General features: G+C 41.8%; 1 protein-coding gene and 1 long non-coding RNA gene across 2 annotated transcripts in view; one reads left to right on the forward strand and one right to left on the reverse strand.

The window, feature by feature from the left end:
* Positions 1 to 26,731, reverse strand: part of ERBB3 (erb-b2 receptor tyrosine kinase 3) — a 99,178-nt gene that overhangs the window by 67,244 nt on the left and 5,203 nt on the right. The gene's annotated exons all lie outside the window — the stretch shown is intronic.
* Positions 157 to 4,631, forward strand: LOC148127046 (uncharacterized). Its single transcript, XR_015741876.1, has 4 exons — positions 157 to 316; positions 1,005 to 1,056; positions 3,982 to 4,025; positions 4,606 to 4,631. It is a non-coding gene; the product is annotated as an uncharacterized LOC148127046 (long non-coding RNA).

The raw sequence follows: 26,731 nt of genomic DNA on the forward strand, positions 1-26,731 counted from the left end.
TAGTGCTCTGGGATACAGGCATGGCCGTGTAAATAATTATCCACCCACTATGTTCCTTTACAGATTAAAAGCACAAACAGATCTTGACCCAACCAACCTGAAAGGCAACCCTGATGTTTACACACCTCCGTAATTCTTTTACGTGCATACCTCTCCATTCCAACTGCTTCTACTTTGTTTTCCCAATTCTGTTTTTGTTTTTAACTCTGCTTTCTAATGATGAAAGTAGAATAATGGTTAAGGCACAGAAAATGGCTCAAGAACCCGGAAATCCCCACAGAAATTACTCCTCTAACAAGAATTCCTCAGGAACAATGTAGGTCTCTTCATCTCGGCTTTTGCTCTCCACCCCACCTTTACAGGGCAGTTACAGGTATAGCATTGCTGTGAAGGAATGCATGGAGCACCTGACAGAAGACTATAAAAACATTCAGTTACTGTTATTAACTATTAACAGGGTAGCCCCACCACCAAGCAGCCATCTTAGATTTCAGGCCAGAAACTGAAGCAAAGAATGACAGATTGGAAGTGCCAGAAAACCTGTGAAGGAAGCATCTTTAACTCATAAGATGCTATCAAGGATGCAACCAGGCCATGTGTTTGCTAGGGTCTAGCCAAGGATGGCCCAAATGTCCCACCCAGAGAGTAGCAGGTGATGGGTGAAGCTCCAAAGAGGCTTGAAGGCAATCCCTGAGTTGATAAAGGTACCCCAAGGCCCAGTCTGGTGTAATGGTTAAGGCACCGGGCTAGAAAATAGGAGACAGCGAGTTCTAGTTCTGCCTTAGGGACAAAGCCAGCTGGTTGACTTTGGGACAGTAACTCTGAATGAAGAAGGTGAAAGAAGGTGAAAACAAACCATTTCTGAAAAATGTTGCCAAGAAGCAACAGGGACTAGTCCAGTCAGTCATCAAGGATCAAAAACTGACTTGAAGACATGTGCACACATGTGCGCGCACACACTGGGACCAAAACTCTAACCCAAAACTTTTCTTTCTTCTTTATAGGAGAAATGCACACCCAACATTTTGTAATCATGGAGCAAATGGCAGAGTGCAGGTATACTTAACTGATGCTCATGGTATTATTTTTATATTAACAATGCATTTTCCTTCCCACAGTAAAATGCTACCGTACTTATACCCAGGTAGGCGATAGATCTTCTTAAGCTAGAAGGAAAGGCATGTCTTCTGCTATGCTCAATTACATACTGTTTTTCAGCTTGTACGGAGGCCGGTTTTATTTGATTGTGGTACTGGAAGCCAGCTAGAGTTGCAAGATGGGAAAGCATATAAAGTTTTGGATAAACATTAATACAGTACAGTGAGCAATATATTGCACTATTGTTTCCATTATCAGCCATGAAATAAGACTTGGCTGCTAAACTGTTTGGTAGCTGTTAAAGATGGGGACAGATACTATCTTGTCCTTTGTTTCAAGCAACAACAACAACAACAATCTTACTATTATGGCTCCCTGAAATCTTCCCCTCCTCTAAAAACAAAAAATCAGTTGTACCACAGATGGGATCATTTCAATGCATGGTACTTTTCAGGTCCCTACCACAAATAGCTGAAAGAATCTGGATGTTATTTCAGTACACATACAACTGGACTACCTCTCCCTGAGAATATCTGCCTATCCTACCAGATTACATAGGGTAGGCACAGTTCGGGTCCTGTCCCTGAATTGTGGTCATCTAGCAGGTCCTTTAAGTGTGCCCTTTCTGCAGCTGCCCCTCCCTTGAGAAACAACCTCCCATAGGTGATCCTACAGCCCCCACCCATTTAAGTTTCCATCAAGACTTGTCTCTTTACTTATGGATTGGGGAACAGTGATGGGTCTGTGCTTGATTGTTGGGGCATCCCTTGAGGCACCAGTTTTTAGTTTTTGTTATGTGGTTTTATGTTGCTGTTATTGTTGCTATGAGCTGCCGAGAGTTGTGTTTTAAGGCAGGCGGCCATCCAGTTTCTTTAACAATATAGCTCTTAAAAATTAAACCGAGGTGAGAGAAAGTGCTCATTTGCAGCTACTGCGTCAAAAGGGTGTGTTAAGAAATATTAGATTAAGGATACCAAAAATTCTGTCGATGTGTCCTTTCAAATAGATGGGTTACATAGTGAAGACTGAGTTTCCTATAGCTATAGGTAGAACTTGGACAACTGTTGCCCTTGGAAAGTTAAAAATAAAATCTCAGTCTCAAAACATGTAACTTGAGAACCCTGAGTTTTACAATATCATGTGCATATAAATGTCAAATACCATAGTCTTGGTATATAGACAATCTTTTGCCAATTATTGCTTTCCTGGAAATTAAAATAAATTAATTTAGGACAAAGACATGAAAAATCATGGAAGTAGTCCTCCACTTATGACCACAATCAGTGTCAGAATTTCTATTGCTGAGCAAGGCAGTTTTAAAGTAAGTTGTGCCTGACTTTATGACCTTTCTTGCCACCTTTGTTAAGCGAATCACTGCGGTTGTTAAGTGAATCGTGTTGTGATTAGCCAAATCCAGCTTCTCCTGTTGACTTTGCTTGCCGTAAGCCAGTTGGAAAGATTGCAAATGGCGACCACATGGACCTGAGATGCTGCAATCATTATAAATACATGCCGGTTACCAGAATTCTGTTCACTTGACAATAGGGATGCTGTGACAGTTGCAAGTATGAGGATCAGTTTTGTAAGTCGGGTTTTTTGGGAACTTCAAATAGTTGTAAGTCAAGGATTACCTGTATATCCTCTTTTTTGTATGTATGGTTGTTTTATCTGCTTCTTCTCTGTCACAGCTCTACTAAATAAAGGCGGAGTTCCAAAAATACCCTACATTTAGGACAGTCTACAAAAATGAAGTTTTCCCCATTTTTAATAGCTGATAGCAAACTACATTTGAAGCCGTTTCACGGTTTCAAAAGATGTTTGCCTTGTGGCATAGGAAGTGGTGTCTTGAATTCAAAAAGTTCCAGAGTAGAGGAGGAGTGGATTGCATGTTTCTTTGGCTGCAGAAGAGAATATTAATTAAGAATCATGGGTGGTGTGTTTGCTCTGTGTTCCTCTCAAATGCTTCTTTCTCAATGTATCTAGCACTAAGTGTTGTGTCCTATATTTTTTCACAATAGACTTTCTCATCTGCCACGCTCTGCTGGCAGGGGTGGGATTCTACCAGTTTGCACCTATTCGCTACAACCGGTTGTTAACATTCAAAGCAGTTCAGAGAACCGGTTGTTAGAAGAAATTACTGGCCTAATCCTGTGAGGAAGGCAGAAAGGAAACATTCTGGTGTTGCTTACAGAAACTGCCTCTCCATTAACCCTTATTACGTTCTTGGCAGGACTAGACTTCCGGTCTCAGGAAAGTCTCTGGAGTTTTTCTCCCCTCCTTTGCTGGTACTTTGTTTGTGTGGAGTGACCATTTAAAGTTACAATGGCACTGAAAAAAAGTGACTTATGACCATTTTTCACACTTACGACTGTTGCAGCATCCCCATAATCTTGAGAGACCAGGCGAGGAGATGCGAGCCTCGATGTGACTGATATTGAGTTGGCCACACTCAGCCAATAACATGACCACCTAAGCCATGTCCACCCAGTCACATGACCACCAAGCCACGCCTACCACCTAAGCCATGCCCACAGAACCGGTTGTTAAAAAATTTGAATCCCACCCCTGTCTGCTGGTATATAATTTCTCTAAACACAGGATGAATCAACAGGGTCTGCACTTTTTGGCAGTTTGTGTGTGTGTGAATAACACATACACATACACACACATACACATACACATACACACACATAGATATAGATATAATGAATACTCAGGTAGTCCTGGCAGATCTTGAAAAAGTGAGAAAGCCCTGGTTACCATTTGGATAGAGACCATTGAGAAATAAATCCTGGAAAAAGTCATGTCATGGAATTGTGTAGCAGCTGTCCATATGAAGTCAGAGACACTGACACAAACTGGTATTCTTTTATTATCATCCAGAAAGATGCAACACAAGATAATCAGGAACACAGGAACATCACAAAGTAAGTTCAGACAGCATACAAAGCAACAGAGGAAAAAGGTGAGAAAAAGGGGAAACTCCCCCTACCCACCCATAGCAACATAGATTGCCTCATGCAGGAGCCAGCTCTCTCCAACCAATCAACTACAACTGTGTAGTACCCCATTGTATACTTTACTGATCCAGGTACTAAATTTAATATCCTAACCATTATTTTTCTATGATGGTCAAGAAAATTGGGGAAAATATTATGTTAGGCATCTTGAATTAATGATTGGAGATGAGAGAATATCAGCAAAACTAATTGAGACATTTAGTGGAGACAGTTTACTAAGCAACTGTTCAGCATTTTTTGTTTCAAATTTGTGATTTATTTATAGGTTTGTTCACTTACATGCATAGAAAAGGAGAGAACTGAAAAGCACGACTGATTTGATTATAAGACTAAGAAAAATAATGATAAATGCAAAAGCGATGAGAGGATCCGAATATGAGAGTAACCATTATTTGGTAGTTTTAAGAGGGTAAAGGAGGACATAAAAGAAATGAGTGAAAATAGAATGACATTCACAGAATGACTAAAATATGCATTAGTCTTCCAGGAGAATGAATGAAAAGTGGATATAAGGAATAAGGATGTGAAGAGGGAAAGAATTATGCTACAGAATGCCATAAAATGTGAGTAGTAATACTAATGGAAAGTATGAAAAAAGTGAAAGAGTCTGTGGAAAAAAAATAAGAAAAAAATGCATATAAAGGGATGATTACTGCAAAAATCAGAATGAAAAATATTGTATAATACCCTAATATAGAGAATTGCAAAGTATGTAATTAAAGAGTAAAGAATGGTTCAGCTGAAAAGCAGCAGAAACAACACCAAATAATTTTGGTGAGAAGAAAGAGCTAAATAATTTCTAACAGAGTGAATGGAATTAGAAGCCAATGGAACTGAAACAAATACTATTAATTTTAGAATCTGAGGGGGAAAAATATAAAAAGCAATATATGTGATAATATTGAAAAGTAAGGTTAGTCAAGAACAAATCTTGAAATATGTATGTGGATTGTTTATGAAGGGGCTAGAAACTTATTTAACATATATACAGATTGAATCCACATGTATGGGGAATAATGACTTTCTTCCAAAAAGAAAGGTAGCAGGAACAAAACCTATAAAGCTATTAACTGGTAACGATATCGCGGAATTTTGTTCAAAACTGTACAAGAAGTGACAATATGAAAAAAAAATGGAAAATACGGTAGGAATTACTGCTGGACAATAAACGTACAGAACAAATTTTAGCTCTTCAACAGATAATGTGAGTAAATTCTCTGCATCAGATTTGTTGATGTAAAGAAAGTGTAAGGTGGTGAATAAGTTTGAATTGTATAGTCTTGTGAAATTGAAAGCTGACCATTGAATATAGTAAGTGATAAGATGATGAAAGTAAAATATGTAACTGTTGCAATGTAATGTTTGCACCTTTTAGTGCTAAGCAGGAAGTAAGGCCTGGATGTATGATGTACCCCGATATCTAATGTACAAACATATAAATATATAAGGAATGCTTGTGATGACATTAAGAGATGTGTGTGTTGGCGAAGTGAATATTTCAGCACTTTTGAATGCAAACAATGTTGTGTGGTGGGCTGAGAAACCTGATTATTTGCTGTGAACATGAGACAGATTATGTGATACAGTGAGGCATAGATCTGAAAATTAATGCATCAAAGATCAAGGTATTTTTTACATGAAGGGGAAACCAGAGTGCCAGCTCACATAAATGGTAGATTTCTATGCTTTGGTTCAAAGTTTGCTAGAAAGGATAAAGTTAAAGAATTTTAAGATGTGTACGTGCTAGTGGAAAGGAAGATAGCGTGGCCTTTTACAGGAATTACTGTTTGTTGAAAGAAACTAGAATGGGAGTGTGCTTCAGTCAAGTTGATATATAGAAGCAAGAGTTGGCTATAACGGCAGAAATGTTGAAAAATAGCTTGATCACAAGTGGATATGTTGAGACAGGAAGAGGATTAAAAAGGAACAGGTAATAAATGAATGTGGCCTGAATACAAAAGTTAGTGACCATTATGAAAGAGGTACAGTGTGGTGATTTCGTCATAAACAGAGAATGAGCTGAGAATCAGATCACGAAATAAAATGATGAAATCAGAATGAAGCGGAAAACAGAGAAAGACATAAGTATATGGAGTTGGTAAAAAAATTTCAAACAAAGGAGAGAAGTTTAAAGAACAAATGTCAGTGTATGAAGTATTAAAACCAACAGTCTGGAGGCAGAAACAATTGAAAGTATCAGTCATTGCCTTGCCAATACGATACAACATACCACCACAACTGAGCCCAAAATTTCGGTTGCTAAGCGAGACAGTTGTTAAGTGAGTTTTGCCCCATTTTATGACTTTTCTTGCCACAGTTGTTGAATCACTGCAGTTGTTAAGTTACTAACACAGTTAAGGGAATCTGGTTTCCCCATTGACTTTACTTGTCAGAAGGTTGTAAAAAGTGATCGCATGATCCCAGGACACTGCAACTGTCATAAATATGAGTCAGTTGCCCAAGTGTCTGAATTTTGATCATGTTACCAAAATTGCAATAATCATAAGGATGAATAATGGTCATGTCCCTTTATTCAGTGATGTTGTAACTTTGAACGGTCACTCTAAGTGAACTGTTGTAAATCGAGGACTACCTGTATTGAACCTATGGATCTGAAGAGAATGTCTGCAGAAGTTCTGTTAAGAGTCTCCCCTAAATCTGAAGTCAGTGGGACTTGGACAAGACAATTGGGATGGGAAAACTGCACACTTTGGAGCCCTCTATTTGCCCCAGAAGCTTCTACTCTCACAAGGCCACTGAAAATGCTGGTGGATGTTGTGAGGAAAATAGGATGAGGAAGGATTATTATGTATGTTCTCTGCCTTGAATTACTTATAAAGTAATAAAGGTGCGATAAAAAACAAAAATAACAAAAATAAAATAACTAGCAGTATCCTTGGGATGGGGAAGGGGACACATATCAACTTTTTTTCTCTTTGCTGTAAGCAGCCCATTGCTTCAGATGGCCTATATAACTGTAACTAAATTATTAAGTGAATGGAATTGCAAACTAGAGTTATCTGCATTTGCTTTTCATCTTTCTAGCTCATGTGTTTATGTCTTGACTTGCTCTGTTTAGTGCTTTGCGTATCCTTGCTTCCGCCGTGCCAAAGGGGAAATGCATGAGGGATGGATGTACATATGACTGCATGATGTGGTAAAAAAAAAAGTGCAAACAGAGCTTGACTGGCTTGAATTCTGCCTGTCTTTGCTATGCAGTAGATAGAAAATGCCTGGACTTTATAATATGTAGAGATGAAAATTTGAGCAGCAAGAATTCTTTTATGCATCATCTGCCTTACGTTACTGATGCAACTTTTCCATGACTAATTCTAATGCATTTTAGAACACTTCAGTTATTTTGAGCCATCTTGGATCTAAATCAGAAATCCATCAAAATTGTAACTGCTTCAAGTACATTGATTGACAAAGTTGGAAATTTGTGCTTCATCTGTTCCTGACAGAAACATTTGAGACCACGGACTGTGAGGATTGTCCTTCTCAGAACCGCATAAGGAAAATAATATTGGAAACCCATTTCTTTTGGAATTTCTACTTATTATGCTGCTGGTAAATCATTGAAAGCCATTTTGAGGCTATGTGACAACTAGAACTTCTCCAGGAAAGTGAAATACATTGAAATGTAAACCATAACATTGTGGTGTCATGAAACAAGTCTGACTCTGAACCCATGGGACTTGTCATGGCACAATGCACTTTTTATCATTTTGGCATCCCTGCGGCCAGCTGCAGATGCCGGGTGGTAACCCTAATTTAGAAGATACCCTGCAAAATGCCTTTCACAAATTTCACTATGAATAAATAAATGGTCACTAACTATCATCTCCTGGAGAGACCAACCAGTTAAAGTGTGTATGTTGGGACACAACTTCCAAACCACCCTGGTAAATTCTCAAAAGACATCCATATGATGGGAGATCCAGAATTCTCAAACACAGCAGCCTTTTTTGGAGATGACAATCACAACTCTGCACACAAGTTTTCATTGTGAATAATTATTTTAGAAAGGTCAAACTGGGAGCATAGGAAAGATAAGGCATAAACAAAGTATTTGACTCTTCTCCGTTTTTAATCACCTTAAGGCCTCCTTAGAAACACAAGGGAGGGCCGGAATAGTTATTCGTAACCTGCCACCTGAACATGAATGGCAGCTTCTGTTTTCTGACTGATCCTGTGGGGACTGAAAATAGCCTTTCAGCAAATTCATCAAAGCCAAATTAGGAAACTTCTGGGCTGTGTGCCAAGAGTTCGAGAACCCGTCATTCCACAAAGGGGCTTGTTGTGAAGTCCAGAAAGCTACATGTCACTTTCACAGTGTACCCTGTACTGTGAAATCAATTTTCTGCTTATAATCCCTGCAGCTTCAAGAGGTCCAAACTACAGGGAGACCTGCTATGATCGGAGCCTCGATTAGACTGCACCCCTTGCTCATCATCTAGCCTTCCGCTTAAAATTCTAGGCTTTTTTGTAAGCTTCCTTGTGTTCATTTGTGAGTTTACTTCAGAAGCAGGAGTTCTGTACTGTAACTTTAAAATTAAATTTAAAACTTTAATTTGATTAAAAGCAAGCCTGCAATTTTACCCATAAAATCTTAAATTCTGCACATGCGATTGGTCTTATTGGGTAAGGAGACTTTATTTCCAAGGAAGCCTATACAGGATGAACTATCTCTTTAGCTTTAAAGCTTCTTAGGATCCACAAATTGATTACTGCATGCTGTCACTCAAGATGAGAAAATTATGTTAAATTGTTACTCTGGAATTCAAAATCTGTTCTGTTCTGAAAAGCCACCTGCTAGGAGGATTGTTGTTACATACAAGGTGGCATCAGTACCTCAGCACTCTTCAAAGTATGGTCAGACGGAATGTGAGAATAATTTTATTTATTGGAGAATCAATTTATTCAATTGATATGCTGCCTATCTCATTGTCAAACAACATTCAACATAGGGAGACACAAGGAATAGCAAAGGACTATATTATCAGGAATAAATATGACTCGTATGTGTTTCATTTACATGAACTAATAGCACAATCCCATTTGGATTTACTTGAAAGTAATCCTGTGATTCAGGAGATATACTCTCCAGTATAGGATAGTCTATATATATTAGATGTGGATTTAAGAAGTTACATAAAATAGATCAGGAAAAGGGGAGTATAGGAAATAATAAAAAAGGAGAATCACAGATTCATTTTAGAAGCCGCATCTGAATTGGGAGAGCCAGGGAGAGACTGTGAAAACACACTTGCAAATCAAAGTTGGAATGTATGGACTGAACCATCGAATCAGTTGGTTTTTCATCTAACACTATTCTTAACAGGAGGGGGGGAGAAGCACAACCGTAGAAGATGAATCTTAGTCAGTTAAGATGTTCATAAAAATTAGGTAAAATAAAACTGAGTCTCCATATAGTAAGATTTTTTCTCTCTCACTCACCAAAGCATTTTCATTTCCAATATTTTATAAAGTATCTCATTGTTAGCTTGAAGAGAGATTTTTTCCCCCCAGAAACATGCAAGATACTGAGATGGAAAGTTGTCTTTCCTGTTTACTTTGTCCTTTGCCCTATCAAACAGACTTTTTAATCAGTATGGACTTTATCCTGGGTTCACTTATGAAGTACTTTTTCCTCATTTTACTTTAACAAGGTCCCTAACTTCTCAAAAGCCAGGTGACCTAAGCCTTACTGCATCCAGATTCACAGAGAATCAGGTGACTCAAGATAATATCAGAAGCACCTGAGGGAGTTTCAGCACATACACAGAAATTTGCCTAATTTAATTCTGAAATTTGAGGAAAAACTGTATCCTGTACAGTCATAATTAGTGTTCCAAAATAAACTATTGACTTTTTTTTTTCATTCTGCTTTAGAATTTTGTACTTTAACCCTTCAAATATGTTTACTGCTGTTGCAATCCAGCCCTTGCATTATCTGCAGTGTACTTAATTATGCTTTATCTACTTTTAACATTAGAACATTTTTGAAGCTTGGTTGAATTGAGGAATCCTTACATCATCAGTACTACATGATAGTTTGGTAATGAAACGTTTGTAAGAAAACAACAAGCTCAGAGAGCACCATAGACCCCACACTTTTAATGAAGGCTGCAAATATTGAAAAAGGGAATGCATCAATGCCATTGGAACTAAGAATTCAGACCCACATCATTCAATGCCAGAAGAATACCCAATGGAGGGCATTAATGTCAACAGCCCAAAGTCATTAACATTTGAATAACTCACCCTTTTTTTCCCTAATGATTTCCTGGAGTCAGGAGTGTAGAGACAGCCACATTGTGACCCTTTATCTTCCTTGTTAATATGAAAATTAACTCAGGTTTGGTAACAACTATTAACCTAGTTTAGCCATCTCAAGTGGGTAGTTGAAAAACAAATCAGAGAACTAATATGATTTAGTGATTATTAAAGCTTTAATCTAAGGATGAAGAAACTCTGGTTTAAATTCTGATGTGCCCATACTGCTATGCTGTGTTTACTACCACAATTGGCTAATTCTCATAAGTGAAGCTATAGATGGTTTCCAAACCACAATGACCTCAAGAATTAAGAGGGAGGATGATAAAAGCCAACTCAGGACACCAGTTCTTACGCACCATGTTCTTAAAACCACCAGTTGCTCAATCTGTCCAAATGCTATTCAGGGTTAATTCTACACTTTCTTCTCATCAAATTTCAAGGGCACAAAACAGGCATATATTCTCCCGAATAATATTAACTTTCTTCCCTCCCTCTACCTGTCACCTACAATCTGGTCTTTCAAGGTTAGAGACATGGAACTTTTTTTCAAGAGGTTAGGAATCTATTGGTCAGCTGTTTGAAGGGGAAAAAAAGAGCAAAGAGTTAAATTCAGCCCTATTCCTTCCTTTCTTTTCTTTTTCTCCCTGCCTTAAAGAGATCAAGATGTTACCACTTTTGAAAGAGCCCGGGAATTCCTACTCTTTGGAGGCTGCAGCTGTTTTGGCTTTGAGAAGAATTCAGGAGTCTCCTTGTTGCTCAATGGTTTCATATGTCCACAGGACAGGGCTTGAAGTGAAAACGAGAACTGAAATTCAGGTGGGATGAAATGGGCCTTTGGGGCATTTGCCTTTCTCCGATTGGACAGGTGAAAACAGGGCTATGCACTTTCACTCATTGTGTCCAAAATTGCACCTTGCCAACTGAAACGGTGATCCTGTGATTAGGCATCTTTGAAAGCCATTTCAATCAAAATAGTTCAAACTGAACCGGAAGATGTGAGAGGGCGAGGATTACTGTATTTTGAACATATAAATAGGTTGCTCAGGAATAAATCAGCAAGAGAATGAAGTCGATGCAGTTGAAAAAGGACCAGAGGACCAGTCACTGGCCGGCAATTCAACCCCTGATTTGCAAAACAAGCAGTAGTAAGAGGGGCTTATTGTGTTCTTCTCCAAGCAGGCAACTTGGCATGGAGTTTGGAATTTAACATCCAGAGGATCTCTGCATTGGTTTAAAAACAAAAAACAAAAAAACAAAAAGCAAGCATTGATTTCCCTAAAAAATGCAGAAGGCATTTTTAGAAAACAACAAAAGCATCTGACCAGGACCCAAAGAGGGGAAAAAAGGAATCATCATTCTTTATTATTCCTCACGGCTACCCTTATGCAAAACAAACAAGGCAGGAATAACAGAGAGTGGACATTTGTGTAATATGATTAAACTGCAGAATCAACTTCACTTTTTTGGGAAGACAAGTAGAACTGCTTGGTGCCTAGACTGAAGCTATCCAATGAAGCTCTGCTCCAGATGCTTGTAGCATCCGAGATGAGATGGTGGTGCTGGGTCAAGAAAATTCTTTCTGATTATGATGGTCTTCCCACTGGACTTGTTCTCTGCAAGATTTGCACTGCATTCACTACTGATGTCTTCTTGGCACCAGGCAAATACTTTTTTTTTTAATCTTCCACTCTTTGAGGTCACAACTTTACATGGGACTGCCCAGAGTAGATATTTCCTTGAATGGAGGGCTGTGTAACAATTCAAAGAAAGAAAGAACTTGACTCACAAGCCCTGCATGAGAAGCTAAGTTCTTCACACACCCTTAACAAGCTGATGTTCTAAAGGCAAATCACAATAGCAATAATTAATGTGCAGTCCTGGGGTGGGAAGGCAAGTCTCCTCAAAATCACAACCCTTTGGCCCCATTACTATTCCTCAACAGCTGCCTAGAGCAAGGCTGCTTGTCCCCGCCACCTCCCACCCCCACCCAAAGTTTTAAGGAGCCGAGAGACATTTGCTGAAAGGTTTTGCTGTCCGGCAATGAACAGTAGCTCAAGCTGTCATCTATTATCAGAAGGCCGGGCTGCTATGGTGCTTGCTATGGGTTGCAAAGGCATGTATGGAATATGGATGATATCTGTGGCATGCTGCACTGATAGGGCTTGCAGGGATGGGGGAAGGAGGGGGGAGACATTTCACCAGGGAAGAGGAGAAAGAGAGAACACAGCTGCTAAGCAAGGCCTGTCTTTCTTCCCACCCCCCACCATCGCCAAGAGATGGACAAGGCTATACATTTTGAGGGTGGGAAAGAGATGGACAGGCCACAGCCACACAGAAAACTTCACACAAGACCTCTGTGCTTGAAAGGTTCTTCTGTAATTCCATTTAGATCAATGACACAGATTTGCACAGACCCTCCCCAGTTTTCCTCTGGAAAATGTGATGCCCAGGGGTCTGCTAATGGGCTGACTGATGGCCTTGTTTGGTCCTGAGAAGGCATTGCTTTCCCATAGCTCATATAACTATTGAAAACTGCAGGTTGCACTGGGTTTTATCTCTTTGTTGTTCATTTTGTATTTATATCCTCCCACCTGCTCACTGAAGTGTAAAAGAGGTTTTAAGGGCAACAAAAGAGTTATTAAATACGCTCACACCTCCCACCAACCCACACGCAAAAAAAGCACAAATGTTGAGCCCTCAAGGGTTTGATTAAGTACTCTCCAAAAACCAGATGAAGGTTTATGTACAGAGGGCGGAGAGAGTTGATGTCAAGCCCCTTTTGTCTGTTTGCCCACAATTATTTCTTCTCACTGAAAATAGGCCAGTAAAGAAGAGACAGAGGAAACCCCACTGGCTTAGACGGTGAGACTAGGAAGCTGGCCGACTTCTGAGGTTGACAGAGGAAATGATTTGCAACAGCCAGAAGCTAGTTCCTTAAGGAAGCAGGTGCCTTTCCTGGGGCTTCTGAAAAAAACAGAAATATGCAGATGTTTCAATGGCTACTCTGCTTCTCACAACTTCAGTCCCTGGTGGAGGGGTATGAATGGTCAGTGCTAGTGGCAAGGCCTTCCCCTAGGACTGCTGACTTTTCTTTGAGAAGAATGGGTTAAGGCAGGAAGACATTAAGGCTTGATGGGCCCATGAGACCTTGGAAGCTTGTACGTGGGAAATCTGGAGCCACAGCTGCCCAATCTATCTTAACCTTCACATTTTATTTGTGTGAGACTACAACTCCCAGAATTCTTGATCCACATAGCCAAGAAGAATATGGCAATCTAACACCGAAATTGGCCAAATAATGAATCTAATAGCTTCTCACATTGCTGCTAATTGGAGCAATACATCCTCTAGTACAGGGGGTGGGAAACTATGGGCTCTTTATGACCTGTGGACTTCAACTCCCAAAAATTCTTGAGCCAATCCATGCTGGCTCAGGAATTCTGGGAGTTGAAGTCTAGCGGTTGTAAAGTGACTGTAATTGTATACTCCTGGTCTCATAGATAACTGGTTGATTTACAAGACACAATAGCAGGTTCCTTGCCTCTACTGTGGGTGTCCTCGGTCTGGATAGGGTCCACCCCAAGTACCACAAGCTGCAGATTGTGCCCCGAGTCAGTTCTCCTGTTCAAGACATAGAATGTACTCGGTCCACACTTCCCAGGGATCTCAGTTGGCATGACAGGGAACAATTTTGTGCCTTATTTCTATCTTCAAAAACAAGTTTCTAGTCCTCACAGAGCTACCCAAAAACACCATTCAAAATTTAGAGAGCTACCTAAAAGTAAGCATATTTAGCAACTCATTTTGCTGGTGAGCTCTGAGAAATAAATCCTCTCTTAGAGGAGCAAATGACATAGGGCAGGGGTCTCCAACCTTGGCAACTTTGAGACTTGTGGACTTCAACTCCCAGAATTCCTCAGCCAGCAAAGCTGGCTGAGGAATTCTGGGAGTTGAAGTCCACAGGTCTCAAAGTTGCCAAGGTTGGAGACCCCTGACATGGGGGGAGGAGTCTTAAAAGATGGACAAAATTCGCTAAGCACAACTCTCCTCCCAGTGTTGTTATGGCGGGAAAAATAGAGGCGGAAAGTGTGTTGGATATGGTTCCCACCTTGAATTAATTGTAAAAAAATAAGAAAGGCAGGATACAAATACAAAGAAATAAAAAATGGAGGGAAAGTTGCAAGGGTGACCATGTTCCTGTTTTGCTTTTCCCCCAGACTGACAGGCCTGAAATAAATGACCTCCTGAGAGCCTTTTCTCCTCCCACAGAAAGAAGGGACTCCCCGCTTCTCTCGAAGGAGGGGGGTGACTTACCCAAAGGGACGGGGGGGGCTCTGTTTCCTTCCCACAGTGCTGGCCTCTGCTTCTTTCGCTGTCTAGCCAGGGATGGGTGGGTAGAGAAGAGGCAGGCCTTTTTGGAGCTGCAGGCCGCCCCAGGGTCCTGACCCAGAGCTCCCTCCAATTAAAAAGCTGCCATGGCTACACAATGAGGAGCCTTTATGCCCTTGCATGGAAAAGGCGTAGGGCTGCCTTTCATTTTGCTGCTGCTGCGGTAGCCCATTAGGGGCTTTTCCATAATACTGGCTTGTCAGAGCAGCCAGAAGCCTGGAACAAAAGAGCTACAGAGACAGAAAGCCCCATGTCCCCAGATTAAAAAGGAGGGGAAAGGGGAGGGAGGGGAGAAAAATCCATGTTCTCAGCAGGGAAGACAGCTCCCTCCAACCAGAGAAGCTGCCAGGGTGGCAGAGAGATGGAAATAGCCAGAGACAGCACAAACAGCAACACTTTGGAGCAAGCTGGAGTCGCTTCGTGAACAGGGCTGAATTCACTCTGGTGAGAAGGGTCAGCTTGCCTTACCAAGGGATGCTCAAGGCTGTAAAATGATGGACTTTAAGAGGACGGCAGGTGGATGCACCCAGAATGGAGAGTGGAGTAAACCTAAGCCCTTCCGCATAGGCACTCTGGAGCTTTCCTCCCCTGATTTGGAGGAAGGGGGGAAAAAGATATGCAAATCTATGCAAGCTTTCTCTGTAATTAAGAGGAAGAAAGGGTATGCAAATATATGCAAATTGGGAATAAATGTGGCAAAGCTTTTCACAGTTCGGAATTGGTATGAATGTTGAGCTTGAGGGCCCACCATTCTTTTAAGGGCATAGAGAGCACAGAGAAAGGTTAATAAAACCCATCCTTTACATTTGCAAAGGTTTTAGAAGTCTGAGTCATACCTTCAAAAATGACACCAGCCCACCTGCTAAATGTCTCCTACATTCCAGGTGGCCCGGGGCAATTTTTAGATAAAACCCACCAGTTCTCTAGTCCTCATACAGTGCGATCTTTGCACATTCCTGCGCGGAGTTGGTATTTGCCACGTGAAACTAAGGACTGCACCAGCCACATTCCTACACGCCCAGCAACACATATCCACAAAGCCTGCCTCTGGCTACAGTGCCGCCGCCACCATTTCCATTTTGGGCTTGCTGTCCCAACATTTTATCTCCTCCTTTTGGGGAAAAGCTGCGCTTCGGTCTCCAGCCTCTTTTCAGTCCCTCGCCCTCTTACTCAGACTGAAAAAGACTGCAGACTGAGGTGGTCAAGCTTGACTAAGCCAAGTTTAAAAACTTCAACAAAGAGGGATAAAGCATTTGGAATAGGAGGAGGAAAAAGAAGAGAGGCTGAATTCATGAAAATTAGCACAAAAGGGGTTTTTTTTTTTGTTCAATGCTTACAGCAAAGAACTTCCCACCAAAAGATTATGTTCTTTCACCAAGAATTTCACAATCAGGGACCGTATTTAGAGAAGATGCAACCAATTTCTGTGCCCCCTTCCCCATTTCAAAATGTATTTAATTATCCTATAGAAGCTTTCTACTTCTACTGATCTGGATATTTAAAACCAGCCCTGCATTCATTTAAGATGCATTGTGATCTTGGAGCTGGGCTTTGAAATCTTACTTTCTGTGCTACAGAATATCGACTAACAAGGGTTTGAAGGGCCCTTGGAGGTCTTCTAGTCCAACCCCCTGCTCAGGCAGGAAACCTATGTCATTTCTGTGTCATTCAATCTTCTGTTCTTCCCGCCAATTTCACAGGGGATGCCTGAAATGCCCAAGATCAAGATCTTTCATTCTTGAGTTTTGTATGAGCTTCTTCTGTTAAAGGTAGTTGCCATGATCAATGCCAAATCAATATGGGTGCTCCAATTGGCTAGTTGAGGAGTTCTGGGAGTTAAAGTCCACAAGTCTTAAAGTTGCCAGGCTTGGAGACCCCTGGCATGGAACTCTGCACTCCTGGATATACCAAAAGGTTTGATACCTCTACGATGCTTAGTTTTGTGCAGAGAACAATGGTGGTAGATATTTACCATGGTAACATATGTCCCTTTACAGTGAGAACTCTTTCTCATCTCTTCTATAAAAGCACATCTTTGTTAATATGCATTGATTATGTTTTATCAAGAGGAATAAAATGCAAAATAGAGAAAACAGAAAAACATACATCAAACAGTAACAACAAAAAATTGTGTACAAAAAAGAAACATCAAATAAGTCCAGCATTGAACATACAAAAAATATCCACCCCAGCTGGATCCTGGAAAGAATTTTTTTTTAAAAAAAAACCACCTTGATAAATTCTCTTCCCCTTACATAACGAGTCTACAAATAATTATAAGCTTTCTTATTTAACAAGAAAAATAATATAAACATATTTCAGATGAGATCTCTATCTAATACTCAAATTGACCCAACATCTAATTATAATATATATAGAAAAATGGGGGGAAAAACAAAGAACAGTCAACAGGCCTTTCAAGCTCTACGTTGCAGAGCCTGAAACAAAATTAAACCTGACCTGCATATTTCTAAAAAGCAACCACCTTCCTTAATGCAGCCCACAACCATCTATGACTATTTCCTCTTCCCCGCACTTCCTTTTTCTTCTTAATTTAACTTACACCCATTAAATTGCAATGCTGTGAGCAGGAACTGTCTGTGTTTAACCTTTGCACAGCGCTCAGTAAATTTCAGGTGTTAATATTGAGAAATAACGCTGGCGGTTGTTTGTCTTGCATGCAATGTGATTGTTATTTCTGTAGGCTGAGTTCAAAGTCTGCCTACAAGGCCAAGCCCAGGAGGCTGCTGACTCTTTCTGTAGGTCCTGACTAACTTCTAATCTCCAAAGCTTCGACTCCATTTTCTGTAACTCACTGGCTGGCAATGACCTCACACCTGGCGCTCAGCCATTGCCAACTACTACCAAACTGTGCCAATCCCAACCGTGTTTTTTCCTCCTGATGCCGAACGGGGCCAGGGCCATCAGAGAGCGAGCCTCCACCATCCTTGTCTGTGTATATCACACACTTTGATTCTACACAGGATTTATGGGAAGGAAGACTCAAGAGATGGTTTAAAGCAGCAGGCAGATTGTGCCCCCCCTGAGTCAGTTCTCCTGTTCAAGACTTAGCATGTATTCCCAGGGATCTCAGCTGGCATGAGAGGGAACAATCTCACGTTTTATTTCTGTCTTCCAAAACAAGTTTCTAGTCCTCATAGAGCTCTCCATACCCCATTCAAAATTCAGAGAGCTACCTCAAAGTAAGCATATTTAGCAACTCCTTTTGCTGGTGAGCTCTGAGAAATAAATCCTCTCTTGGCAGAACAAATGACAGTCAACAAGGGTTTTGAGATTCACTGGTTTTCCCACAACCTCTCCAGTCTAGCCAGGGTTTTCAGTGCCAAAATCCTGGTGCAGATAGTTTTAAGTGTGGCTTTTGAGTGACTTTACTGCAGCTTTCCCCAATTCGGCAAACTCCAGGATTGTGGAAACCGATTCCCCTAATTCTCATCCATGGTAACAACAGATGAGGAGGCAGGTAGGTAAGAGGAGAACTCAACAAGGGTAAAAAGCAGGCCCATTGTTTGGCTGACCTCTGCTTTGAGTCATTTCTTTGGGGTTAATGTACAGGTAGTCCTTTACTTACGACCGCAACGGAAGCCAAACTTTCCTTTGCTAAGCAAGACAGTTGTTAAGTGATATTTGCCCCATTTTATGACCTTGTCGTAGTTGTTAAGTGAATCACTGCAATTGTTGATTAGTTGTGAGTTGTTAAGTGAATCCATCTTCCCCATTGACTTTGCTTGCCAGAAGGTCGCAAAAGGTGATCACATGACCCTGGGACACTGCAGCTGTCATAAATATGAGCCAGTTACCAAGCATCCAAATTTTGATCACGTGACTGTCGGATTCTGCAACGGTCATAAGTGTGAAAACAATGGCAGGTAGACTTCAAGTTATGTCCACAGTTGAGCCCAAACTTTCTGTTGTTGAGCAAGACAGTTTTTTAAATGAATTTTGCCCCCTTTAATGACCTTTCTTGCCACAGTTGTTAAGTGAATCATCACAGTTGTCATTAGCATGGTTGTTAAGTGAATCTGGATTCCCCATTGACTTTGTTTGTCAGAAGGCGGCAAAAAGTGACCCCATGACTCCGGGATGCTGCAACCGTTATAAATAGGAGTCAGTTGCCAAGCAGCCAAATTTTAATCATATGACTACGGGCATGCTCCAACAGTCGTAAGTGTGAAAAACAGTCATAAGTCACTTTTTTTCAGTGCCCTTGTAACTTCAAACGGTCACCAAATGAACTGTTGTAAGTCAAGGACCAACTATAATTTGAACAGAAGAGCCCCTTCCCTCTCTCCCCCCGCCAAACTCCCCCATAATTCTCTCCTATGTCCCCTAAAATGCCTCCAGAGACTACCTTTATGAAACAAGGATGATCAGCGAAGTCATGTGGTCCATTGCTGGAGCCTCAATTGCTGAGAACTTTTATAAAAAAAATGTGCTTTCTCTCTAAGCTGCCCTTTAGTGGAAATGGAAGAAGCAGAGACTTGATTGGCGGTCACTCTATTTTTCCCACAGAGCCCACTGTGATCAGAACATGTCAACAGTTTCCTATATGGTAGGTAGAAAAGAAAAAGCTGAGTGGACATCCAGCCATTTGCCACCCCCCCCAAAAAAAAATCTTGCTTTCTCTCAAAATATGTTTTTCAGCCTGAAAAATAAGAGCTCAGAGGCAACAGACAGCTCCCGGTTCCAGACCGTCCATCTGGCAAGACTCCTGCAGCTTTTGAACTCGTGCAGATGCAATGATTTGTAGAGAAATAGTTTGTCCCTCCAGCTCGCAAGCACTTGAGAAACAGAGTTTGCCTTTGACCCACTTTCCTTTGATGGTACCCTCTAGATTTGCTGGTGACACACGTCTCAACATCTCTAGAGAGCACCAAGCAGGCAGCTGTCTTTTAAAGCACTGTCAATGACATGGTGGAAATGCAACTGTAAGCTTGTTGGGAACAAAGGGAGACTGCTTGGAAGGGACTGCCTATGGACGTACATTTCTGCATTGTATCATGCCTTGTTTTCTTCAGAAGCCTTGCTGCTGTGCTTTTGATGGCAGACTCTTGGGGGAAAAAAAATATAACTATCTCTGCATCCTTGTCTACTGGGGTGGAGGAGAATTAAAGCACCATGTTTTTCCTTTTTAATACTCCCTAAACCTGCTCCAAATTGGGCTGATGGAATTTAGGGCACTTATTTGCCTCTTAAATTCACACAGCCCCACCAAAAAGGGGCTGAAATTTTAACCCTGCCCTTTCCAGTGACAACATGGTGACTCAGAAGTCAACAAATTAACATGCAGGCCAGAAAGTTTCTCCTCAAGTCCAAGAAAGGAGTGACAGTCATTTGGTAGTTGACTCAAGGAGTTCCTTCCTGTACAATTAAATATGACCGTCAATTAGATGTAAAACAGCAGAAGGTTCTCCCACTAATCTCCACCCAGAGTCTTTTTATACAACTACCCACCAACTACAACATGGTTGGATCCAAACAACTTGCTGAAGCCCTAGACAAAGCGAGACTCCTCCAATCCATGGATTTCCCCTAAAAATGCTTTCCAGGCCAGTGCTGGAATCTTATTTGCCTGCTGTGAGGAATGCAACATCCTCCATCTCAAATAAGACACCCCAATGAAATACAAAGTTTTGTCCTCCAGCAAATCTTGGAGGCTTCTGTCCAATATCTATTGCTGATATGAAAGCAATTCACTCAATCTACCCTTAAGACTTCAGTGAGATTTTGATAAGATTCTCCAAAAGAAAAGAAAAGAAAAACACCTGTAGTCCAGTTATAATGCCACCTTCATGCCAGCCTAGAGAAGGTAAGAAGTTCTAGGCAGGCCAAACAGTGCTTTAATTGACAAAGACTGAATTCATCTATGTTTTTTTGAGAAAAATCATCTGCGATGGACTCCCAGCAGTTGCCAAACTGAGAGGGAAAGAGATTCAAATTCCCTTTCATCACAACACAAAGGTGTATGCTGGAAACCTTGGTTGATCTACATTCTCAGGACTTTCCTTGAAGTTTCAGGTCTGCTGTACAAAAAGGAGAGTTAGTCATCAGAGCTATCTAGAGACATCCCAATGCCAGAAACATAAAATGCTGAGGGTCTATCGGCACCCTGAATTTTCACATTATGGCGAAGAGAATATGGCACTACGGCAAACAGAATGCTTTTCCTGCCATATCTAAGCTGTAAAGGGCAATCCTTGGTCAGGAGGGAGGTGCAAGAATGTCCAAGAAGGCAAACTCTGGAAGGTATTTTTTACAAGTGCCAAGGTCAATGCTGAAAGGCCTAAAATTAGCACAGGCAGCTGCCCTGGAGGGCACAGGTGGTTGCTTCCCCACCACTTCCTCCTTTCTCATCTCAACTCCAAAAGAAAGGCAAGCAAGCATTCAGCGCCTCCTGGTTTATCCCACATCCTGATTAATTTTAGCACAATGTAAAAATTAAAACAGAGAGAAGGAGCAGAAGCCGTGTCTCTTTTTTACTCCCATGAAAATGGGCAGAAGCAGGTTTCCTCCTGTTTTGATCTAATGTGCTTTTCTTTAGGGGAGGAAGTTCAAATCGTTGAAAGAGAGCAAGGAATCAAAATACTTAGAAGAGCCTTCTTCAGCTTGGAGGATTCTGGGAAGCGGGTTGACGATGACCGGGTTCACGTACAACACTAAACTTTAATGTGGCTTGTTTGATTTGGCTTAGATGTAGAGGGAAGCCAGCCAATTGTGACATTCAAGAAGTCACGATTAAACAAAACATGGGTCATTTGGGTGCATGCATTAGATAATACAGCAATGAGTATATAAGGTTATCACATATGGGCAGCAAAAAATGGGGTGCCTAGTCAGTGGCAGCCAAGAGATATAGAAAAAGCAGGCTACCTGCTACCATCTAGCGGCTGCCTGGATTTTTGCTGCCCAGATCAGGTTGATGTCATATAGAATCCCACCCTGGCAAGCTTCCACAAAGTTTCTCCCTAATCAAACTCTCCATGTCCCAAGGCCGTTCAGCGCTTGCAAGGCCTTGAGAGCTCCGTCTCTTTCTTCCCAAATACTTTGCTCCCTGTCTCAGGAACTCCACTGCCTGTCTATAAAGAAACCCCGGCTAGAAATAGAGGACCCATCGCAGGTGTTTTGCCTCAGAGCAGATCCTCCTTCCAATACCTTCCCTTTTGTCTTGCTGCCAGTTTGGGTTGCTTCATGGCCAGCAGTCCTTGTTATTGCTGGGAGCTGTTTACTCAGCCAGGCTACCTGTTATGAAAGGTCCCTCCACGAATGATACAGATGGGAGGGACCGTCCTTCCCAGCCTGGCTATGTATCCCTCTGACAGCCTTAAAGCCCTGTGCAGAGGGAAGGACCGGGGCACAGTCGGTTGGCCTGGCCTGCCATTGCACCAGGCAGATTGGTCTGAGGGCGCCTCGGCTGAAGACTTGGAGGGGTGACAGAGAAAGAAAGCCAGACAATCAGTGCCACGCCTCAGCCTTCACAACTATCTGAAGTAGAGCCTTTCCCAATCCACTACTACTCTCCCCATCCCCACTACACCTAACAGGTGTGACACATCTGGAAAAGCAGTAGGTAGAGGTGACCAACATTGACTTGTGGGTCTTAGGTAGGGACAGGAGCTATAAAGAAGCAGGACATTCTGTATTGGGTACGGGGGGGTCATTCTCAGGGCTGGGGATGAGATTTTCTCTTTTGAGAGGGCCTTCGCTGAAATTGGTGTCTTCTCTAGTTCTTATTAAAATAAGGACCTGCCTGTTTAAGGGGTAACCTAATTGCTGTTACTTCCCTTTTCAAAGGAGCTGGGCTCTGAAATGTGGCAAACCAGAGGGAGATGGAAAGGACTTGAGAGCCTCAAAAAAGGAGTTTAGGAGTTCATGTAGGGAAGACTCCGTTCCAATCAGTTGTATTTGTGCTTTAGTCGCTGGCAGAATGGGGGTGAGGCACCCACTTCTAAATATTATTAGAATTAAAACTCACTATTATCAAGGAGGAAGAACCAGAGCACTTTGCAGGGTTTATTATCAGGCTTATTTTGCAACTGGCAGTTTGAAATATCTACAAGTATTTACAACTAACTATGTCACCAAGTCACCCTTTCTATGTATATCCCTCTTTTCTTCAAGGTGACAGGTAAGGTTTCTCTTCACCATTTTACCCTTACAGGAACTCTGAAAAGCTGGTGGGTGCTTAGAGGTGGATGCTGACCCTGATCACCCTTGAGAACACTGTGATTTTTGAGGTCTAGAAATTAGAAAATTGACCCAAGCCAAGAGTACGGCTGCCGGAATCCTATTCCAATATTTAAACTGCAAACCCCGCACAATTCCCAAGCTCTCCCCTCATTGCCACCACATGCCCTGGATTCCTTAATGAAAAGGATGATCGCGGAAATGATAGCTTTGCTTTGGGGAAAAGAGTGTGCAGTTGAACAACCTCTGCCTCATGCTCCCTTCAGTTCTGAGTATTCCCCTCTTAATCTTCACTCTTGTAGGCAAGTCGAGAGAAGAACCTCAAGGCAAGTGGAACATTTCCATGCATCTCAAGGACCAAAACACGCCCAGTCTTCCTAACAAAAGTCTCTGAGCTGCTTCACTTGCAGAAATGTCCATGGGATGCATTTCTAGGCTGTTTCTCCAGCAAAATGGCTAGATGGCGTATCCAAAGCCTTTAGACCTGCCACCAAGGGCTGTTTCTCTCTGGGGAATCATCCCAGCCAAGGAAAACCATTTTGCTGGCACAAGGCCTGCTAATTATTCCTTTAAAAATGCATCAGTTATGGCTTCCTGGCATCCACAATCATGTTCTAGTGAAGGTAAACACTACTGTTGTGAATTCACTGAACTCTTCCCATTTTTCATCTGAAACACCAAGCGTGAGAGCAAAGATCTTTAGTCCTCTTTAACTTAGCAAACAAGAAAAGGCGCTCTCTGGCAACAAAGAGGTCTTTAATCTTGGAGAGAGAAACTCAGTCTGAGCTAGAAACTGGAGACATTCCAATGAGAAACAAACGTATCTGAGAAATAACTGCTTCTGTGGGCCACTGCCTCTTGATCATCTTCATCTCAGCCCACAGATGCTTCTCCTCCAGACAAATACGTACGTGCAACACAAACACACAAAGAGTCATGCATACAAACCCAAAATGAGACATGCCTTATCAAGAACCTCAAGTCAGAATGTGGTTTATTTGTCTTTGATTTATTATGGTATCAAATTCCACCCATTGTGTTTAACATTGGGCAAAACACTTTCTCTTTAACAACATACTTTTGCATTTCTGCCTGAGTAATCCAGTTTCTAGAGCCAGCTTGGTATAGCAGTTAAGGCCCAGAAGGCCATGAGCGCTGGGTTTGCCTTAGACCAAAGACAGCTGAGCAACCTTGGGCCAGTCCCTCTCTGTCAGCCCTAGGAAGCAGCCAAGGGCCACTGAAAAATGGTGTCTAGTCCTGGTAGTTGCCAGGAGTCCAAAACTAACTTAAATGGGAGAGAGAGAGAGAGAGAGAGAGAGAGAGAGAGAGAGAGAGAGAGAGACTGTAGCAAATGAAAGCAGATGCATTATTAGGTTTCACTATTGCTTATCTTGGACTCCAATATCTGCTAAACCGTTCTGCCAGATTGATGTAAATCTAAAAAGAAACAGCATCCCTTGAAGCCACTCTGCAGTCTAGGAGGAAGGGTAACATAAAACAGTGTCACCATGGATTGGGAGGCTTCTTAGTGTGTTGGCTTTCCCTTTCCTGGTGACATGAAGCTTGACTCACTTGCTAATGATGGAGATTGGAGTTGAGGGCTTGCTTGGGCCAGTGCATTTTTGTTTGCTCTTGCTCAGAGTTTGATTGCAGGGTGACCTGCTGAGAAGTAATTTGCAGCAAACACAATTGGGAGGAACCAGGTACAGTTGACTTGCAGGTGCGTCCCTAACTAAGATACAATCCATTGGGCGAGAGCTTTGAAAAAGAGGACCTTTGTAAGAGGTGTTTAGGTCTATTAACAGAGCAGGGAATGGCTAGAAAAAAAGATAAGCGAAAACAGCCTTCCATCTTAAGAGTTGTACTCCTTAAACAGTGTTCTTTCTGGACTGGAAAAAATATAACACACACTGGAAGTGTGAACACCGAGAGGCTGATAACTGGAAAGAGCAATGCTGAGTGGAAGAGAGTGCTAAAGAGATGTTGGGACAGGGCTTCAGGGGAGCTGAGGTGGATTTCATAACCTTCAGATCAAGATAGGATGTCCTTGGAGAAGCTACATTTTAATCTAGAACAGGGATCTCCAAACTTGGCTACTTTGAGACTTGCGGACTTCAACTCCCAGAATTCCCTAGCCAGCATGGCGTTGAAGTCCACAAGACTAAAGTTGCCAAGTTTGAAGGCCCCTGACCTAGAACAGGGGTGTCAAACTCGTGTCATCATGGTGGTGTCACCTGACATATCAGGACTCCCCCCCCTTCACTAAACCAGGCAGGGGCAGGGGCATCACGTGATGCATCTGGGCTGTGAGTTTGACACCCCTGACCTAGAAGAATTAGAATGAGTCAAATAAACAGCCGAAGGGAATTTGTGGATCAGGTCAGGCTTTATAATTTAATGAGTATTTTGATTTGCATCCTAAACAATGCATTCAAGGCATAACCAAACCCCTTATTTGCAACTGGGTGGGACATTTAAAAACGAAAACAGTCGGCACTTAATGCAACTGAAAAGTGTTCCACTTTTATCTTAATCCCAGGTGGATCATGTTCAGGATATCATTTTTGGATATCATCTTCCCAAAGTAAATGTGGGTAAGAAATCCCATTCTGCGTTAAGCCTAAGAAAACATCAAGGCATTAGAATGGTCGTGTTTGGTAGAGAGTTTACAAATCCGACTCTGGAAAAAGCTGTTTTCTGTGCATTTAAATGTATGAAAGATACCAGGAAACTCATCCACATGTATTTATCGAAATATTGTTTCAGGTGAAACTTATTGTTACTGTTAAAGGAAAGTTTGCAGGCCATTGTGTGAGAGCAGAATTGTGACTCAAGCACTCTAAAACCAGCTTTGGTTTCTCCCTAGTCCCAGTTTGTCTTAGGCAGGTGTGCGTATGCTTTGAACTGGGCCTACTGGAGAAGGGGAGGGCTCTTCCCTGTTGTTCTGACAGGCACTGTTTGTTTTTCTCTCCATTTGACAATCACTGTGGCATACAAGGGGAAAGCAATTAGCAGAGGTCAAGAATGTTGACACAAAACTGGTTCCAAGCAACCAGGGAAACCTGGCCTCTATTATAAACCAGGGAGAGGCGAGCAAGAGGGCTCATTAGTTTGCAAAAACATAAATAAAGTTCACTGCACTTGTCCTCCAGCTGCCACCAAACCCTGCAAAAGAAGAGACCAACTCATTAACCGCAGGGAGAAGGAGAATTGGAAGGAAGGAAGGAAGGAAGGAAGGAAGGAAGGAAGGAAGGAAGGAAGTTAGTTTAGCCAAGGACGATTGATTGGTGGGATTTTTGACAAATTAGGAAGCCTTTACAAAGATACCTACCCTGGCCAGTCTACTTCTGAAATCATTCCCGTAACAAACAAGCAGAAGTTCTAAAGGAGAGACCTGGACTACCACTCTCTAACGCTGCCTGCAGAAACAGGCACCGCTGAATTCCCGAACTCCCTGGGAAAAAGGCGCCTTCCCTTAAACTTGCAGCTGCCTCTATCTGATGACTTAAAATCACTTAGCTGTTTAAGGGGTGAATCGCTGATGCAGACGTGTATCACAGCACAAGGCAAAGACTTAGGTAAAAATGTCACCGAAAATCAAGCTCTGCATCGAAAAGAAATTCCCATTCAAGCAGTTTACAGGGAAGGGGAGGGAAACGCGTCTAGTTTTATTTTTAATTAACACCTGTTTGCAGGGCTTGAATTAAAATACATTTATGCCTTGGTATTAGCCATCTCCT

The sequence above is a fragment of the Pseudonaja textilis genome, chromosome 2, assembly GCF_049901715.1.
Source record: "Pseudonaja textilis isolate UNSWEBS1 chromosome 2, rPseTex1.2, whole genome shotgun sequence".
Taxonomy (NCBI): domain Eukaryota; kingdom Metazoa; phylum Chordata; class Lepidosauria; order Squamata; family Elapidae; genus Pseudonaja; species Pseudonaja textilis.